Raw genomic sequence first — 21,198 nt, forward strand, 5'->3', positions numbered from 1 at the left:
TGACTAAATATGCCCTTTGAGCCAACCTCACCGAACTGGTTCTCTGGGTTGGTAATAATGACCTTCCGGATATACTCTGAGCTCCCTCCAGCAGGAACCTCCCAGTCTCTGCCTGGCAATCTGGCAAGGAGGCCCTGCTGGTGCCGGGGTAACCTACCCAACCTGGGACACTATCCAAGTCACTTGACATGGAATCCCGCTCCCTCCTGGAACAGGACAGCCTATGAGTTCCCAGGTATTTGCTATGAGAGTCCCAGCTAGTGGTATGTTTTCTGATAAACTTCATTGTGTAAATTTCTTATCATGGACTGTAAACTAACATATAGGCATATGTCAACACAGGTACGTAAATACTTTAATATATAATACATCAGTCTAGCTTAAGTCACCTTACATTTATTTCTTGTTTTGGGGTTTTGTTTGTTTTGTTTTTGTTTGTTTGTTTGTTTTGTTTTGAGATAGACTCTCAATCTGTTGCCCAGGCTGGAGTGCAGTGGTGTAATCTCAGCTCACTGCAACCCTCCGCCTCGTGGGTTCAAGCAATTTTCGTGCCTCAGCCTCCCAAGTAGCTAGGGCTACAGGAGCATGCCACCATACCCATCTAGTTTTTGTGTTTTTAGTAGAGACAGAGTTTCATCATGCTGGCCAGGCTGGTCTCAAACTCCTGGCCTCAAGTGATTCACTCACCTCCCCATCCCAAAGTGCTGGGATGGATTACAGACATGAGCCACCGTGCCTGGCCTCCATTTACTTTTTTTTTTTTTTTATCACTAGAATGAAGTACAAAACATAGTATGTGCAATCTACCCACTGGGTTTTGCTTTTGAGAAGCAGGGGTTATTATTAATAAGACTTTTAGAGTAAATGATTTTGTAGACTAATAAAAATTTACACCAACTGTGGCTGAGTGGCTAGAGAACACAGCTGGCAAGGTGCTTTGTGTCAGGTCATGCTCCATTCATGGAATAATAATAATCACTGTCACTTACTGAATTCTTCCCATATGCTAGGCCCCAACAAACTTTTTACATGGTTTGACTTCTCTTGTTTAATTTTCATAATTCTGAAAAGTCCTATTGTTATTTCCATTTTTCAGCTGAAGAAACTGAGGTTCAAAGAGCTTTAGCAAGTTGCCCAGGGTTACCAGAAACCAGGTCTGTTACACTCCAAAGCTCTTAACAGGAGGGAGAAGGAAAATGAGGAGAAAGGGAAGAGAGAGGGTGAGAGGTCTTGGGCAGCCAGTTCTTCAGTCTCCTGAATTTTGTTACCCTATCTCTATGTCTATATCACAGCCTTCTTGGATTAATGAACAAAGAACCCCTTTCTCAGACTCTACATCAGCCACCCTCTGTCCACTCTGCTTGACACCTGATTAGATCATAAAGACCAAGGTTTCTTGACCAGGGGTGATGTCTCAACCCTGTAATCCCGGCACTTTGGAAGGCCGAGGTGGGAGGATCACTTGAGCCCAGGAGTTTGAGATCAGCCTGGGCAACAGAGGGAGACCCTGTCTCTACAAAAAACTTAAAAATTAGCTGGCATGGTGGCATGTGTCTGTGGTCCCAGCTGCCCAAGAGGCTGAGGTGGGAAGATTGCTTGAGCCTGAGAATTTGAGGCTGCAGTGAGCCATGATCGTGCCATTGCACTCCAGCTTCGGCAACAGAGCAAGATCCTGTCTTAGAAAAAAAAAAAAAGACCAAGGTTTCTTGACTCAACAATACTAGCATTTGCGACTGAATAATTCTTTATTGTGGGCAGCTGCCTTGTGCATTGTAGAATGTTCAGCAACACCCTAGGCTCAACCTATTAAATGCCCATAGCACTCCCCAAGTTGTAACAACCAAAAATGTCTCCAGTCAATGTTAAGTGGCCTCTGGAGGGCAAAATCACCCCACACAGAGAACCATTACACTAGACACACCCAAAGGCAAAAGGAGACTAAAGTTACACCCAGGCGATGGTAACGGTCATGGCACCATTCTGACCTCAAAGTCAGCAGAGACATCCAAGACTATAGTCAACCCAAAGGAAACCTCAGGCCCCACAGGCTTGCTGGTGTTGGTGAGTAGAGCAAGGGATCTCTCCAAAAGGCCAATGTTTGTGATTGGCCTTCCCAGTTCTGGCAGAAAATCTGTGTACACCCAGAAAATGCTCTTTCTTTCCAGAGCTATCTCTGTAGCATAGATTTGACCCCAAGCATATAAAGAATAACCATGCCAGATATGACTTTAGAGTGTACAGGGTATGTGGGAAGGGCCCCTAGCTGGTGCTGGCCCCTCAGGACCCATCAAAAAGTGGTCAATGGCCAGGGGATCCTTTGTCATAGGCCCCACATTGAGCTTCAAATTCAAAATCCTGATATCATTTCCAATGTTATCTACATGTTGAATTTTTAATATGTTCAAAAGTATATATACATTTTAAATATAGCGTATTTTATAGGTCTATTTTGGGATTCCTTCTTTCATTTTTAATATCCCAAGAACTTCAAAAAGCGGAAGTGACCTGGGCCTGCTTTGACCTTTTTTTTTTTTTGAGATAGGATTTTGCTCTGCATTGCCCGGGCTGGAGTGCAGTAATGTGATCATGGCTCACTGCAGCCTCAACCTTCTGAGCTCAAGCAATCCTCCCATCTTGGCCTCCCAAGTAGCTGGGATCACAGGCATATACCACCAAACCTGGCTGATGTTTTTATTTTTTGTAGAGATGAGGTCTCCCCTATGTTGCCCAGACTGGTCTCTAACTCCTGGCCTCAAGCAATCCTCCTGTCTTGGTTTCATGGCAGGTTTCTTGGTAATAGCCTCAAACTGGAAACAACCCAAATGCCCATCAACAGGTGAATGAATAAACAGACTGTGCTGTGTCCACACAATGAAATACTAAGCAGAAAAAAGGAATGAACTGTTGATACCTACAATATGAATAAATCCCGAAATTATCATACCGAGTGAAGTAAGCCACACACCAAAAAGAATACACAATGTTTGATTTCATTTGTATGGAATTCTGGAATGTGCAATCAGTCTAGTTATAGAAAGCAGATCAATACTTGTCTGGGGACCTGGTGAATGGGGAGTGAGACGGAGAGATTACAAAGAGAAAGAAGATGAATTTGTTCCTTGATTGCACTGATGATTTCATGGGCATATATGTATGCCAAAATTGATCAGATACACAAAATTAAATATGTGCATTAGGTTGAATCCCTGGGTATTGTGGGGTGGGGGGAAACAGAGGCGTGGTCGCTAGGTCCACCTAGGTATTTTGTCCATTTCTCTCGTCTTTGGCTGAGCACAGAGGTTGTAGCCATTACTCTTCAGCACTGCCTGGATAATGTTACTAGAGTGAAGTGTGAGAAACTCGTAAAAAATTCATCAGCTTATTGGTGGGTGAAAGCCCTGCTGTGGCACCCTCTCACTTTCTCTGAAGAGCACCTCTTATCTGGGTAAGTCCCCTCTTGGGGCCAGAAGAGATTAGATCAGAATACACTGGATATATTTGCATGGCTAGAAATTCCTCCTTCTTAGAGAGTAAAGAGGGTGCCCCCCCACCCCGCCCTTCCCCAGTACAGAGAAAGTGGCCAAGCAGCTTGGATCTCCTCCAGCATACCCAGGCCAAAAAACCATGCCACATTCCAGTGTTCATTGAGGAAATAAAATGCACACACACAGGCATACACACATAGAGCAGTAGCCTGTGCCGAGTCGCCTCCAAGGCTGGGGTCTGCAGGTGCAAGCTCCAATTAGCAGCCAGCCTTCCAATACCTTTTCATCCCAAACAACGGCCAGGCCTCAGCCCCGGCCAGGGATTGAGGAAGGGCCCGGAAGGACTGCCGACGAGACTGAGAAAAACAAAGACTGTCCAGATAAAAGTAGCTCATGTGAGTCGAACCTGAAACCCAGCTTCATTTTCAAAACCTCTTGTGAGAATTAGTCAATGCACAATTTTGTGAAAAATCAGTTACTGGCCACAGGAAATAAACTGCCTTCAAAGGCCCTCCAGACCTAAGGCATCAGAGGCAGTTTTCTCTTGCAAACCAGCTAGGCACAGTATTTCTATAACAACACAGTCTTAGTTGTTTCTACGGTTGACAACAATTTCCCTAAACTAACATATTTTGAGGGTTATGGATGTATTGTGGTTCTCCCACAACTGGTGGCTCTTTATTGTTAATATCACATCAAGGTTTAAACAAAAGCACTTTTGATTCTTTATTTTTAGCAATGAAATATATGTGTTTTCATCTGCTTGCCAGTGCTCTATCCTAAGCAGAGAAGCACTAAGGCCATAGACTCACTTTCTTCATTCCTTTTCTCCCCCCATTTTTTTCTGTTTACTTTTTACTGAGAAGGCTACAGAGCTTATACAGAGGTCCATGCTTCCTCTGTAAGCATCTCGGCCTGTTCCACAGCTAAGGATGTGCTCCCGAAGAAAGACTTCTCTATCGTTGTCTCCTTGTGGGCTCCCTGGTCTGCTTTTCCACCACTGCCATGCTCTGTTAGGCAGTGCTTCCTCGCCTTCCTGACAGTTGTTCTTGTTTTTAATATGTAAATCTACAAAGAAATGCCAACAATTAGAAATGCAAACAAAAGAAGGTTAAAAACCTATATTCCCACCACCACTGTCATTCTATTTTTCTGTTTCCTTCCAGATCGTCAGGCATGCTTTGTGTCTACTTAGTATATGTATATAAATAATTCTTTTTTATTTTTGTTTTTTTTTTTGAGACAGAGTCTCACTCTGTTGCCCAGGCTGGAGTGCTGTTCAGTGGTGCAGTCTCAGCTCACTGCAACCTCTGCCTCTGGGTTCAAGCAATTTTTGTGCCTCAGCCTCCCAAGTAGCTGGGATTATAGGCATGTGCCAACACACCTGGCTAATTTTTTTATTTTTAGTAGAGACAGGGTTTCACCATGTTGCTCAGGCAGGTCTCAAATCCCTGACCTCAGGTGATCCACCCGCCTCGGCCTCCCAAAGTGCTGGGATTACAGGCATGAGCCACCACACCCGACCTAAATAACTCTTGATTATGCCTCTGACTTGGCTTCTTCACTGGGTTTGCAGTCATGAGATATGAATGGCTGGTAAGTGGGCGACAGAAGACACAGCCCTTTTGATACTTTAGGACCCCAAAACAGTCCATTCTACTTAGCAAGAATGAAGTTAGGTTCCTGTGAGCCTCTGTTTGCACCATTTTCATCAGCCAATCAATAAATAACCTTGTTTAATGTACGTTTCTGTTTCAAGATGCCTTATTTTTTCTGGGATATTAACATTTTTAATTAAAGAAAATTTATTAGGAAGCAGATTTTAAATAAATATAAGGAAGAATTTTTTTTTAGGTTTGGGATACAAATGATCCTGTCACCCAGGTACTGAGCATAGCACCCAATAGTTTTTCAATCCTTACCCCCACTCACTCCTCCCTGCTGTAGTAGTACCCAGTGTCTATTGTTGCCATCTTTATGTCCATGAGCACCCAATGTTTAGCTCCCACTTACAAGTGAGAACATGCAGTATTTGGTTTTCTGTTCCTGTGATAATTCACTTAGAAGAATGGCCTCCAGCTGCGTGCATATTGCTGCAAAGGACATAATTTTGTTCTTTTTCATGGCTGCATAGTAATTCATGTTGTATATGTACCATATTTTCTTTATCCAATCACCATTGATAGGCACCTAGTTTGGTTCCATGTCTTTGTTATTGTGAATAGTGCTGCAGTGAACATGCAAGTATGTGTCTTTTTGGTAGAACAGTTTGTTTTCTTTTGGATATATTCCTGTAATAGAATTGCTGGGTCAAATGGTAGTTCTGTTTCAAGTTATCTGAGAAATCTCCAAACTGCTTTCCACAGTGGCTGAACTAATTTGCCTTCCCACCAATGGTGTATAAGTGTCCCCTTTTCTCTGCAACTTTGCTAACATCTGTTGTTTTTGGCTTTTTAGTAATAGCCATTCTGACTGGGGCACCTTATTTAATACATCAATTTTGAGCTCATGGCCAATAGCACTATAACTCATGCCTGAATGACGCCTCTCTAACATAGATACTTCCTCTGTAAGGTACATCACAGTTTTCTGGAGCTTAAGAACATTTGGCAGCAGTTCAGCATTGTGCTTCGGGGCCATTTTTACAGCAAAATCACCAATGAAGAGCACAAAAATGAGGAAAAACGGGGCACTAAGTAGTCTGCAAAGAGAACACTTGCTGATAGTATGAAAGCTGATGCAAGAAACCAGAGTGTCACTGTTTGACCTCAGCTGGGAACATGTGCATCCCATGACTTAAAGTTTCGCTGCTTTGAGCATGTCCACAAATAACCACAAAATCACCACGAGCATCGAGTTCGGTGTTACAATTCAATTTTATCAAGGAGGCAAATTCAAAACTATGCAATCTGCAAATAATAAGGTACTATACCTATATTGTACAGTCTTGCTAACTAGAATTGACTATTCTGCATCATTAAAGTATCAAAAGGTCTATTTCTTCTGCTGTCAACTTCCATTCATCTCTCATGACTGCAAATCCAGCAGAGAAGCCAAGTCAGAGAAATAATCAAAAGTTATATATATGTAAACATATTAATTAGACACAAAATATACCCAATGACAAGATCTGTACCTATATTGTATTCATGCAGTATATCATGATGACAGGAGGCAAGCAGTCATTCATATTTCCCTCTGAAACTAGTTTGTCGTTCTTGTTAAAATGCCACCATCGTGGCTGCCATCTATCAGTGATAAATCATTTCTTCTCAAGTGGTAGTTTCAGGAATACACAGTGGGAGCCTTCTCTCTTGCTTCCAAGATCAACTTCAAAATCACTAGGTCTGGTTGGGTGGAGTCCATTGGGTTGAAGTTAGAAGGTGAGACTTTGAGTGGTGGTCTAATCTCCATCAGCAGCCTACTCTTTAACACAGCAGAAATTTCCTCATCTGCAAAAGGGAAAGTCTATATTTCATTAATTCTGAGATAGTCCTTCTTTTACATTTTAATATCTCAGAAACTGGCTATGTTTTGTTTTATGCAATTGATGATGTGTTGTGGATTAATTGGCAGTATTCTGTTTTCTTTCTGGGTGGGCACATAAAATAAGGGTGCACATTCTACCCTTTGGCATCTTAGAAGTGATGAAATTCCGTAGTAATGAAACAAGCCTACCTTACAGTGTTGTGGGGATTGAGCAATGCTACAACTTCACAGGGTTGTGAAAAAGTAAATAACATGTGAAATGACAGGTGTAGTGCAAAGCATTTGGAATTAAGGAATTATTATCATGACTGTATTTTCTTACTCCTAAAATCAGTGAATCTTTTACTTTTGACATTACTAAGAAATATCATAAGAGCTGCACCAGGGACCCCTATGATCCTGATTAGATTTTTTTCAGGCAGTGATTGGTACAAAGAGATTCATTTAGTGGCTCATAAAATCTTGTGTCATTGAAAAGAGATCCCCAAGAGTTTGAGAACTACAGCTGTGAAGAAAGTAAAACACAAGTTTCTTAGGGTCCAAGGCAGTCCTTTCTTGACCATAATGCTGCAATCATGAGGTTGTGTTTTGGTCCGATTATTGGGATCCTCTTATACTTATGAGATTTTTTTGCCAGTGCAAGTTGGGTTTCCTCTCATCAAACTGCTTCTGTCTATGCTGCATGCTCTTAGCAGTAACAGGAGAGTGAAACAATTGAGGCGGTAATTCAGTCCTGAACTATTAATATAACCCAAGATTCTTCCATCTGCGTCATCCAGATCATCATCTCAGTTACCATTTTTGCTTTCTTGGGGAGGGAGGGAGGGAACCTGGGTTCTGTGTACAAAATAAGTTTATAACACCTTCACTCCAAACAGATGTTTTAAACTACAGAACATGACTCTGTATCCTTGTTCATATTTGTTTGCTTTTTGATATAAAGGGAGAATATGAATCCAAGAAATTTCACTGGAGTCTAAATACGGACATAGGATGGAATCAGTTAATTGGGTGTGTAAGATGAAAAGGGAGCTGAGGGTTTGCTCCCTGATAGGAAAATATGGAGGCTGCTTTATCTGCTGTCCTATGGTCAAATTACTATCAAAGTCAGTGAATAAATGGAAGCAGGTAGAAACCCAGGCTGCTTCTATGTGCTGGTCATTTTGTATAACTGTTTTGACACACCTCAATATGGGCATTATCATCTCCATTTTATAGTTCAAGGACCTGATACTTGAAGGTGAAATGATTTGCTTAAGGTCACTCAAGCCCTTCTGCCTCAGAGCCCTCCTTTTTCTACTCTAAGGGAAAAGAATGTCTCACCAGAGTCCCAAAGATGCCTCACAATTCCTCTGCTGGCATTTCTCCTGTGATCTCCTCTGAAAGGCTTTTCAACCCTGGCCACTTTATCCTCATTGTGTTCTTCTTACCACAGTGACGTGTAGAAGGAGGTGCATGCTAATTTTTTTGAGACAATGAAGTTTTGTTTTTGCTCAACCCAGGCAAGCATGCATCCACCCCTCTTTCTCCACCACTCCTTCTCCCCTGAAAAGGAAAAAAAAAAAGGAGTAATAGATGTGCAGTCTCTGAGATCCCTCTTTGATTTCCACTCTGAATAGCAGGCATTGTCCTCAGTAGTTATTATTTTTGGAGTGCCGACCAATAAAGTTCAGCATCTCCTTCATGTAAATGTAGCACTGCAACACAGAGATTTTAACTGACCTGCCCAAGGTCATACAGGAATTAGCAAAGGGGCCAGAAGTGGGGCCTAATGCTTCTAGTTCCCCATCATTGGCCGTATCAGCCCACACTGCCATTTTATGCACACTTGGTAAATATTTACAGCTTGAAATACCTTCCCAGCTGCAGTTAGGACAAGAAGTACTCTCATATATTTGTATGTGTTTGTAAAACAGATGTGAGAAAACATAAACTTGAATTACTGGGCACAGTCTCTCTGATATTAAAAGCACTAGGTTAAAACCTGGGAGAGCCAAGATTACAGGCTAATATTTTGTCCTTTTCAATCTCTTGGTTGTTTCTTCCTGTTTTGTATATAAGATGGCTTGTTTTTCATGAGTTGCATAGAATCATTAAACTGATTTAATTGATCAAATCATACCCCTACTTCCCAATAGACATTTTTTACATTAAAGCATAAAACAGGGCTAATAACAGATTAGTCCTATTTTTCTTTATAATAATATTAAAATAATTGCAATATATTAATACCAAATGGACTCATTCTATTCTAATTATAAATATTCATTAGTATAAAATACTTGAGGAAAAAGAACATCAATCTAAATGAAAATTTATATTTTTAAAATGTGATTCTTTTGAACTTTGTAGTGAGTTATGTGAGACAACCCTAATTCAAATTAATTAAAGAAAGAGGAATTTTGTTGGCTCACAAAACAGGCACATCCGGAAGAGGGGATCTAGTTCAAACAATGTCAGTGCTTTCCTTCTCTCTCCACATCTGGCCTCTGCACTATTCAGCTTTGGAGTCTAATGGTATCATTCTGCCCATCCTCACCCCATGTGACAAGAAAGATAAGAGGTGTGGGAGTGGGGGCTTATCTGAACTGCTTGTTTTCAAAAAGGCAGAGAAGGGCTGGGCACCACGGCTCATGCCTGCTATTTCAGCACTTTGGAAGACTGAGGCAGGAGGATTGCTTAAGCCCAGAAGTTTGAGACCAGCCTGGGCAACATAGTGAGACTTCATCCATACAAAAAATAAAACTAAAAATTAGCTGTCTGTGGTAGTGTGCACCTGTAGTCCCAACAACATGGGAAGCTGAGGCAGGAGGATCAATTAAGCCCATGCAGTGAGCTATGATCCCATGATTGCACTCCAGCCTGGATGACAGAGTGAGACCCTGTCTCTCTTAAAAATAATAATAATAATAATAAATTTAAAAAGAAAAAAAAACAGAGAGGGCTACTTCCTATGACAAACATGCCAGGGAAGAATCCTGATTGACATAGTAAACTGCCACCCCTTGGAGCAGTCCCTGTGATCAGAGAGAAATGGACTATAGTCAACTGTGAGGCTGGGTCATGTGCCCACCCTTCCTGCATGAGCGGTGGTAAGTAGGTTAGCCAATGCCCTACTATGATTGCAGCTCCACCAGTAGAGATGGTACTCCCAGAGGAAAGGGAGTACTCATGCAAGAAGAAGAATAGAAAACTGAGCTGAGGCTGTGGGTGGTGGCTCACACCTGTAATCCCAGCACTTTGGGAGGCTGAGGCGGGCAGATTGCCTGAGCTCAGGAGTTCGAGACCAGCCTGGCCAACATGGTGAAACCCTGTCTCTACTAAAATACAAAAAGTTAGCCAGGCCTGGCAGCGTGCACCTGTAGTCCCAGCTACTCAGGAGACTGAGGCAGGAGAATTGCTTGAACCCGGGAGGTGAAGGGTGCAATGAGCTGAGATCATGCCACTGTACTCCAGCCTGGGTGACAGAGACTCCATCTCAAAAAAAAAAAAAAAAAAAGCCAAGCTGGACAGATAACGACATGTTAATTATCTCAGCCCATTCCACTGGGCTTGTGAAAATCATAATTACAATAAAAATCCAATTGAGCAGGTGGTATTGGGTGCACAAAGCTGATGTGTGACTTTCAGATTTCCTGTCTTCTTCATTGTAGAGCGTTATTATGGAGTACATGATTTATCGCATACTTCCTGCCCTATTGAGCTGATTTGCAATGGTTTCAGAGTGTTATTAACAAGAATATTAGTAACAAAATACATTGTTTTCCATCAGCTTCTGCACTGGGTGGGGGTGCTTTCCAGATCATATTTTAGGAACTCTAGGAGGCCCTTTGTGAAGTAGCTGGCACACATTTCACTGTCGGGCTTTTTTGGTGATGCAGAATCAGGACCCTAAGGAGGTTATGCAATCTCCCCAAAGTCCCACAGCTGGTTTGTGGCTGAGCCTGTAAACTCTCATCTTAGGGCCTGACTGTGGCAATCAGCTCTCTTCTGGGCCACCACTTGGCCCAGAGGAGGAAGATGGATGAGGACGCTCATGTCAAGCACTAGCCTAATCCATTTTAATGGCCTTTATTTTCATCTCATGAGGAAAATAGCATAGCCTTCCCTGGCTAAACACTAGTTCAGGAAAAGCCACAAACCAGCCCCCTGAGTCTTGTTTACAAAAATGAACCCAACCTAACTCTGCCTAGCTGGCAAAAACTGATAAACTCATGGCAGCTTCCCTGGCCATAGCCCACGGAACAAGGACCAGTATTTCTGAGTATTGTCATGCAATTTTCTTAGTTTATCATGGCCAGAAGAAGTGAAAAGCACTGTAAAAAATGAGATGAAGAAATCCTGGGAAGAAGCGATAATATGAGGAAGACATAAAAAGGAGAAGAGAAAGAGAATAGAGACTAAGAAAATTATTGTGCATGGGGGACCAAAGAGGATAGTGCAGAACCATGCGTGGATGGGGGTGGTGGCCAAGTTCCAGCAGGCAAGGGAAGCTGCCATTACTGAATCCCTGTTATGTGCCATAGGTTTTCACATCCATTTTCTCATCAAATTTAATGTGATCATCACAATATCCTTGCAAGGGATGTGTGGCCATCCTACATTATATAGAGAGGGCAATAGAGGATCATAGAGTCCATATAACTTGATGGATTTATGCAGCTAAGAAGTGATGACGTTGGTGCTGAACCCAGACATTTCCGATCCCAAAGTTTATGTTCTTTCCACCCTGAACTCCCCACCACTCACACACTATCTAATGACGTCTTGTCTTAGGACAGGTTGTCTAGAAGTAGAACCTACAAAAGGATTCTTGTACATAGGATATATCTTGAGGAAGTGTTCTCAGGAGGAGGGGAGTAAGAAAGAAACCTACTAAAGAAGACCTGGAGAAACAAATGATTCCTGAAAATCTAGTTCCACTTTACATTTGATAGGAAATGTGACTAAGTTGCTGTTCCTTGTCTATTGTCCATAGAGGCCTCTTTTCCTCTTCCTAGGATACAGATCCCAATATAATTCCAAATCTCCCTAACCTGATATGGTTCCCCATGGCATAGTTTAAAAATCCTCAAGCCAGTGTTTTTCAAGCCAGGGAAGTGTTCTTAGGAGGAGGGCAGCAAGATAGAGCAGGGAAAATTCCAAGCAAAGATACAGCCTCAACTACCTAGCTTTAGCCTGATCCGACAGAGAACATGAATTGCACCCCAGAATTCATCCTGCCATGAGGCAAAGGAGCTGGACTTTTGTACCCTAGTCAGTCGATCATTGTCTGACTGACCCTCTTGGCTGAAGCAAGAGTGTAGGGGGTAACACCTCAAGGGAACAGCTATTTAGCAGAAGGCATGTGTCTGAGAAAGGAGGCAGCCATAAGCCATCAGCAGCCACACTCACAGAAGCTAGGAGATAGGAGTCTGGGCAAGGCAACAGCAGCCACTACACATTCTGCTGTCAGCTTCCCACTGTGAGAGAAAAGGGAGGATGGGAGCCCAGAAGAGAAAGTATCACTGTCCCGGTGGTCCCTGAAAACCCCACTCTCAGTGCTGATGTCAGTTCCAAAGGCCTGGCCACCACAGCGGCCAGCCTCAGGCAGTGGACCTCATGCTGGGGCAGGTCTCCTGATAATGCAGCCCTAGGTCTTGCCCTTAGTACCAGTCTGCTCCCCTCAATGACCCACCTCCCTCCACTCCAGGTCAAGATTCAATGGATTAGAAGAACCAGCGGACCCAGGAGCTTTGGCCTCTCCTTCTCCATATTCATACATTAATCCCCAACTCTCTCCACTCTCCTTTCTTTGCTTTACTTCAGCAGATTTTATTTAAAATTTTCAAACATCTAACAACTACGGAATTACACCGAGTCAAGGATTCTCAAGGACTTAAAAGAAAAATGGCTCAGGCTCCATCTCCAAAGAGACTCCGAATTGATTAGCTTGGGATTTCTTTCATGTCCCTGGGGTGACTCTGTTTGCAGCCAGGTTTGAGAATCACTGCACCAAGCTGTCCTCAGTCACTTTGGGCCTATGTATTAGAATCACCTAGGGCATTAAAAAAATATATCCATGGTTGGGTCTCATACCCTGGAAATTCTGATCGATCGTCTTAAGTTGTGGTCTGACATCAGGGACTTCTTAAGTCTCTCGGATACTTGTAATGTGTAGCCAACATGAAAAACCACTGGCTTGAGGATTTTTTAAACTATGCCATGGGGAGGCATATCAAGTTACGGAGATTTGGAATTATATTGGGATCAGCGTCCCAGGAAGAGGAAAAGAGGCCTCAATGGATAATAGGCAAGGAACAGCCAACTTGGTCACATTTCCTATCAAATGTAAAGTGGAACTAGATTTTCAGGAATCATTTGTTTCTTCAGGTCTTCTTTAGCAGGTTCCTTTCTGCTGAAGGCCCACAGGGAAGCTCCCTTCTTCTGCCGGAAATAGTGGGTGGAAAAGGGTATTTCGTTGTACCTGAAATTAAGCCCAGAATTAATTTACTCAGTCCAAAGAGTCCAGGCTCCTACATTATCCCACCCCACTCCCGATCCTTCACTCTCACCAGGTAGTGGGGAAGACAAACTGTCTCCCCCTGGGTACTAAAACTGTCTCCAAGTAGCTGCATCCCTTAACTCCATGGGCCACTGCCTCCTCCTCTATCCCTCACACCCACTTCTCTGTATTGACCCAGCGGTCCATAGAACTGTACTTCTGGCCCAGGAGCACTTACTGCAAGGTTCTGGCTCATTTTCCCTGTTGGTTTACCTGACTGGCTTGCCCAGGTTGACCTCTGCAACCAGGTAAGCCCTGATCCACCCTGGTGGATGGTTCCCATGTCCTATCCTAGTTCCCCTTCCCAAATTCTAAAAGCTGATGCAATCATTTCTTGATATTTGAGGTAATTCAGTTCTTTAATATCACTGCAAACACTGAATTAGCAAATTCTGAATCATTGCTCCTAGAGGAACTACCATGTTAGCTTCCTATGATCCTCTGGTGACAACATTTTTATCAGCCAATCAATACATAAGCTTGTTTTATATGTGTTCCTATTTAAACACACCGCATCTAATATATGTTGTTGGTTCACCAACATCAAACTCATAGCCAATAACACTGTGATGCGTGCCTGAAGGAAGTTTCTGTAATGCATGTATTTTCTCTGGAAGCTACATCACAGCCTTCTTGCACTTAGGAACACCAGGCGGCACTTCAGCACCATGCTTGGGGCCATTTTAAACAGCAAAATCACCAAGAAAAAGCACAAAAATAAGAAAAAAGTGGCACTAGTAGACCGCAAAAAGGACACTTACATACAGTATGAGGGCTGAAACAAGAAGGTCACCTTGTCTGAACTCTGCTGGGAATGTGTTTGTCCTTTCACTCCAATTTTTGCTGCTCTGAGTATGTCCACCAATGACTGTGAAAACACCATGAATCCTGATCTGGGGGTTACAAAAAAATTTTAGCAAGTAGCTAAATTCATAACCATGAAATCCACAAATAATAGGCTCAACTGTATAAATACCCAATTCTGAGTAACAAAACATTTTAATGACTTGCTGTTAATTTGAAAGTCTCTGTTTTAAGCAGGAGCTCCTGGAATACTCTCTAGCACAGGGTAAAGGGAAAACTTACATGGTTGTTATTCCCACCCCCATGCCCCCACCACCTTTTTTTAACCAAGAAACTATTTTCATGGGAAAATACTCATGTTTTCAACATGATTAAGTGTCTTCTTTTTTGCTGGACCAGTAAAACTTAGTAGAAAATATGAGTATAAGTACAAGGTGGAGATTTTGGCTTTTCAATGGAACAGTATTTTGGAGGAATGAGAAAACTTGATGTATTGTTGTCTTTACTGTGCATACATATAGAGGATAAAGCAGCATCACTTATTTTAAAAATCAAACCAAGGCGTACCTGCAATATTTTTTAAAAATAAAACCAAACAGAAGGGCTCTATCCAAGTCAGAGGTGTTGGCCTCCGCATTTTCCAGGTGACATCAGCTGGGAAGAGCTGCAGTCCATCCACCCTACCACCTCTGATTACCCTAAAAATTGAACAAACACAGAGCAGGAGTGTCTTTTTTCCCATCCTCCAGGTCTGAGCTTGTCCCTTACCTCCCATTCAACTCTGTTGCTTCATCCATGGCCAAATGGCTTTGCTGCTGGTTTCGAGCAGCTTTGGGCAGGGCTGCAGTTTGTGGTGCAGACAAGCCATTTGGAAGGCAGACTGCATCTTTTACAACACACTTTCTCTCCAGGTCTTGGGATGAACCCAAGCTTTGGCAGGGCCTGGGACATTTTGAAAAGAATGGGCCAAAGCAAGGACAGAAAGATCCAGAGTGAGCTCTTAGCACTGCAAGTCTGCCTCTTTGCCAGAGTCAGCCTAAACCTGGTCTGTTTCTTGGTGGTTGGGGCCTTGCAGCCATTATTCTGGTTTCTGCTGGAGACAGTTTCCAGTCCTGCTTCCAGTTCCTGGATGCACCCAGGGATGGCTGGAGATAGGGAGGAGGGACCTTTAGCCACCCCTCTATTTCAGTAGCCCCCTAATCAACCCAGACAAACATTCTAAACCTGTATATTTGCCGTGGATAGTGTCTCAAGAAGAGACTTTTTGTTTGTGGTCTGTTTTTCATATTTATTTCAATAGCTTTGGGGGTACAAGTGGTTTATGGTTACATGGATTAATTATGTAGTGATAAATTCTGAGATTTTAGTGCACCCATCACCCGGGTAGTGTATGTTGTACCTAATGTGTAGTTTTGAATCTCAAATCCACCTCTCAGCCTTTCCCTTCTGAGCCTCCATAGTCCATTATCTCGCTCTGTATGCCCTTGTGTATCCATAGCTTAGCTCCAACTTATAAGTGAGAACATACAGTATCTGGCTTTCCATTCCTTAGTTACTTCACTTAGAACAATGGCCTCCTGCTTCATCCAAGTCATTGTAAAAGACATTATTTCATTTCTTTTTATGGCTGAGTAGTATTTCAGGGTATACATGTACCACGGTTTTTTAATCCACTCATTGGTCAATGGGCACTTAAGTTGGTTCCATATCTCTGCAATTGTGAATTGTGCTGCTGTAAACATACAGGTACATGAGTCTTTTTCACATAATGACTTCTTTTCCTTTGGGTAGGTACCCAATAGTGGGACTGCTGGGTCAAATGGTAGGTCTACTTTTTGTATTTAAGGAATCACCATACTGTTTTCTATAGAGGTTGTGCTTTACATTCCAGCCAACATTCGCCTTTTGTCATATCCACAACGCTTCTACTGTTTTTTTGACCTTTTAATAATGGCCATTCTTGCAGGAGTAATATGGTATCTCATCATGGTTTTAATTTGCATTTCTCTGATGATTAGTGATGTTGAACATTTTTCCATGTTTCTTGGCTATTTGTATAACTTCTTTTGAGAAATGTCTATTCATGTCATTTGCCCACTTTTTGATGGGATTGTTTTTTCTTGCTAATTTGTTTAAGTTCCTTGTAGATTCTGAATACTAATACTTTGTTGGATGCATAGTTTGCAAATATTTTCTCCTATTCTGTGGGTTGTCTGTTTCTCCTGATGATTCTTTTCAAGAAGAGTCTTACCTGCCTCTACCCTTCCAACCAAATGTCTACTGCCAAACCCTGCCCAGTAGAAATTCTCCAGATGATTTGGTGTTCAGTGGATTTAATTTTCACTCCCACTTGAAAATTTGAAGAGGCACTAAAGAAAAATGCCTTCAAGTTGGAGTGCTGTAAACCGATACCCATGATTTCCTCCTTTGGTTCTTTCCTAAATGCACTTTTCCTCAGAGACTTGTGAAGTCAGAATGATGTAAATCCAGGGTCCACTTGACCCAGAGCTTAGCATTCATCCCATTGAAACCCTCATCCTCAAATCTCCCAAAGGGGGATGCAGAAGGAGGACTGGCTAATGAGGAGGGTTTCTGCTCTAACTCAAGCATGCTAGACCTTCTTTGAGGAGCAGTAAAATCAACAGAGGGTTAGCAGGTGCTGATTCAATGCACTGTGTTAGTTAAATCTGAACATCCATCCTCAGAGGTGTGCTGACTCAAGACTGGCCTATGTCTAAGCACATGTAAAGGAGAAAAATTACTCACCTCTGTGCATTTATTTAACAATTATTTTTCTAATTTGAATTTTCTTTTCTTTCATTTGACAGGATTCACTTTATTAGAGTTAGGGGGCATCAATTCAGAGTAGAAAATCTTGTTTTGTTGATCTGTGGTTGAGTTACTTTCAACATAAGAGCTCACCATTAGTAGGAATTCTCATTGAAATAATGTGAGAGTCAATCCAAGTTATTTGGAAGGGAATTAAACTTTCAAGATTGCTCGACCCTGTTAGAATCAGTTTACCAACATTTGACTGCACTTTTCTTACAAATGTTAATGAGTAGTTTACATTGGGAAGGATGATAAACACATACTGAGGACCACCCTGTACCTTCAAAGGCCGTGAAAAGAGATTAAGTGAACAGGGAACCTCCAAGGTCATCAAAAACTCTAAACTCTGTTCCCATTACACAATCTAGGGAAGACTCATTAAGCCAGCTACGCTTTCCTTCTCCCTGAAACCACCATAATCCTGTGAGACAAAGGCTGGCTACAAAGCTTGAAATGTTCTATGAAAACCCAGTAAGTGTACCTGGGGCAAAGGAAGCTGCAGAGGACAAGAGGAACTCCTGCAGAAGCGTGCGGTGCTCCCACATCCCACTCCTGTCCAACCAAACCAAACTGGGATCCCCGGCCAATCTTTCTAATACATTTTGTCAAAGGTGTATGATGAGTAAAGGTTCAGTCTTCCCAGGCTTCCCAGGCTAAACAGCAATGCTTCTAGCTTCAATTTCCATTTCAGACTCTTGGCACAGATGGGTGCATGGTATGGTTTTTATTAGACTTCAAAAGTAAACTTAATACTCAAGAATTTGGTTTTTATGATTATAAAGCTCTTTTCTGAAACCCCTAAGAAACCCTGGAGCTTTCCTTGGATCACAAAAGAGCTGAAGAAGAGCTCATTTCTTTCTTTTTTTTTTGGTTTGCCTATTTATGGAAAAAGAGCAACGTAAAGAAATAACTTTTGAATGAGAAGAGATGTAACTTTCTGTATTGGCTAGCTCCCAATTTTGTCAGCGTTCATAAGGCTTCTGATGCCCTGCTAAGCTGTTCTCTACACCGAAGCCAGGTGATCTTTTCAAAATGCTGTTATGCCTAACACTAGCACAGTCGCTCGCTCGATGCATGCTCAACAAAGACTTGGTAAATGAACAAATGAGGAAATGAACACCAGTTTGCAGAGAGCTAATTTCTACTTTTTAAGAGAGCTTTATTGAGTTATAATTCACATACCATAAAATTTACCCTTTTAAAGTGTACAATTCATTGTTTTGTAGTATATTTATTATACGAGGGTTATGCAACCATCACCACCATTAAGTTTCAGAACATTTTTATGACCCCAAAAAGAAACCCTGGACCAATTTGCGATCTTTTTCTATTCCCACCTCACCTGTGTTCAGTCTTTGAAAACTAATATAATTTCTATCTCCATAGATTTTCCTATTCTGGACTTTTCTTTTAAATGGAATCATGTGATATGTGGCCTTTTGTGTCAGACTTCTTTCACTTAGCATAATAGTCTCAAGGTTCATCCATGTCGCAACATATGTCAATATTCATTCCTTTTTACTGGTAAATATCATTCTGTTAACATGAATATTCAACATTTTATTTATTCATTCATCAGTTGGTGGAAATTTGGGCTGTTTCCATTTATTGCCTATTGTGAAGAATGTTGCTATGAATGTTTGTGTACACATCTTGTGTACACATGTGTAGACATGAATTTTCAGTTTTCTTGGATACACACACACACACACACACACACACACGGGGTGGAATTGCTGGGTCATATGGTAACTAACATTTTGAGACAGGACCTTGCTCTGTTACCTAGGCTGGAGTGCAGTGATGCAGTCATGGCTTACTACAGCCTCGACCTCTCATGCTCAAGCAATCCTCCAGCCTCAGCCTCCCAAGTTTCTGGGATGACAAGTGCATGCCATCATACCCAGCTATTTTTATTTTTTATTTTTTTATTTTGTAGAGACAGGATGTCATTATGTTGCCCAGTTTGGTGTCAAATTCCTGAGCCCAAGCAATCCTTCTGCTTTGGCCTCCCAAAGTGCTGGGATTACAGGCGTGAGCCACCACACCTAGCCTCATTTAGGTTTTAACCTACATTTCCCAAATTACTAATGATGTTGAACATCTTTTCATGTGCTTATTGACCCTTTGTGCACTTTCTTTGGATTAATATCTATTCAAATCCTTTGCTTATTTTTTAACTGGCTTGTCTTCTTATTGTTGAGTTACAAGAGTTCTGTATATATTGTGAACATAAGCCCCTCATCTTATATTGATTTGCAAATATGTTCTCACATTCCATGGGTTGTCTTTTTATTTTACTGATGGTGTCCTTGGAGGCTCAAAAATTTTTAATTATGATGAAAACCAATTTATTTTTTCTTTTGTTTGTGCTTTTCGTGTCATAGCTGAGAAACCATTGCCTAATCCAAGATCACAAAGATTTACTCTTATGTTTTTTCCCAAGAGTTTCACAGCTTTTGCTCTTACATTTAGGTCAATGATCCGTTTCAAGTTAATCTGTAAGTACGATGTGCCTACAAGTTTTAAAAATATCTATCACAAATATATAAATCTTTTTAAAACAATTGAATTTTTTCTTTACTCTGCAAAAGAGGATTATTGTTGCAATGTTGAGCATTTCCTTAACTGAAATCATTTTCTAATGAATTCTTTTAAAATGTATGAGGATGTTTACATGTAAAAAAATTCTGGGATCTTAAATATGATACATTCTATTGAATAATCCAGAAAATGTTTGGATATTTTAGTTAATAAATCATTGAATAAATTTTTGTGTGCCTACTGTGCACATGCAGTGCTCCAGGAGGTAGAGAGTCTGCAGGGCCAAATGCTGCAGAAAGGTCAAGGTGAAAGACCCCCAGGAAAAGGCCTTGGGTTTGGTGGTTGTAGATCCTGAGAACCCTAGGAGAGCATAATTTCAGCATGGTGGGAGGGTAGGCAGTGAGGGCCATGAAGTTGCACCAAAGAGACTGTTTTTTGTGAAAAGGAGATGTATTAGTCCATTTTCATGCTGCTGATAAAGACACACCTGAGACTGGGTAATTTATAAAGAAAAAGAGGTTTAATGGACTCACAGTTGCATGTGGCTGGGGAGGACTCACAATCATGGTGGATGGCAAAAGACATGTCTTACATGGTGTCAGGCAAGAGAGAAGATAAGAACCAAGTGAAAGGCGTTTCCCCTTATAAAACCATCAGATCTCATGAGACTTTTTCACTACCACTAGAACAGTATGGGGGAAATTGCCCCCATGATCCAATTATCTCCCACCAGGTGCCTCCCACTACATGTGGGAATTATGGGAGCTGCAATTCAAGGTGAGATTTGGGTGGGGACCACAGCCAAATCACATAAGAGAGAAATAGGCTAATGATTGGAAAGGTACAAAAGAGTCATGTAAAGAGTTACTCTAAATAAAGAAAGCCTATGCATGTAGGTGATGAGCAGAGGAAGGAAGTAAGGAGGACAGACGGAAAGAGCTCAAGAAAAGGAGTCGTTGAGGGCCCAGCTCTCAGAGGCAAGCAAAAGGATGGAGTTAAGAGCTTGGGTTACATGAAAACCCGGCATCACAAAAACCTATATTCTTTTGAGGAATAACTACCCTTATACAGATCTTTCAATGCAAGTTTGTATTCAAGCTAAAAGAGGTTCAAAACCTAGAACTTGAGCTCAGGTGCAGAGAGACCTGGGTTTAACTTCCAACTTTGCTACTCATTTACTATGCAACCTTGAGCAAGCTATTTAATTGTTCTAGGCTTCAATTTCCTCTTCTATAAAATAGCAGCAATAATAGACCTACCTCATCAGGTTGCCAGTGTGAGGGTTATATGAGGACTACATATAAATCTCTTGATAGTTATAAATTCTCGGTGGTTTTAACAAAAATAAAACATAGCCATATAACTTCAAATTGAGAATTCGATTGGCTAAAATTACATTTTATACCATCATAACCCTCTTTCTACCACTAAGTCACAATACTCTTAACAAAAATCTGTGAAGAACTTATGGTTTGTATAAAAATTGTTCTTGAGTCCAGG

The 21,198-nt window shown here is 41.6% G+C and overlaps 1 protein-coding gene and 1 long non-coding RNA gene across 3 annotated transcripts in view; one reads left to right on the forward strand and one right to left on the reverse strand.

The window, feature by feature from the left end:
• Nucleotides 1-21,198, forward strand: part of LNX1 (ligand of numb-protein X 1) — a 219,476-nt gene that overhangs the window by 9,034 nt on the left and 189,244 nt on the right. The window lies entirely within an intron of this gene.
• The window catches only part of LOC134739293 (uncharacterized), a 32,475-nt gene continuing 19,657 nt past the window's right edge, over nucleotides 8,381-21,198 (reverse strand). Inside the window, exons 2-3 of the long non-coding RNA XR_010125916.1 lie at nucleotides 14,280-14,411; nucleotides 8,381-8,519 (exon numbers count right to left, since the gene is read on the reverse strand). This is a non-coding gene — a long non-coding RNA (uncharacterized LOC134739293). The remainder of the gene's footprint in view (nucleotides 8,520-14,279; nucleotides 14,412-21,198) is intronic.

Source organism: Pongo pygmaeus, chromosome 3 (genome assembly GCF_028885625.2).
Source record: "Pongo pygmaeus isolate AG05252 chromosome 3, NHGRI_mPonPyg2-v2.0_pri, whole genome shotgun sequence".
NCBI classification, from domain to species: Eukaryota; Metazoa; Chordata; class Mammalia; order Primates; family Hominidae; genus Pongo; species Pongo pygmaeus.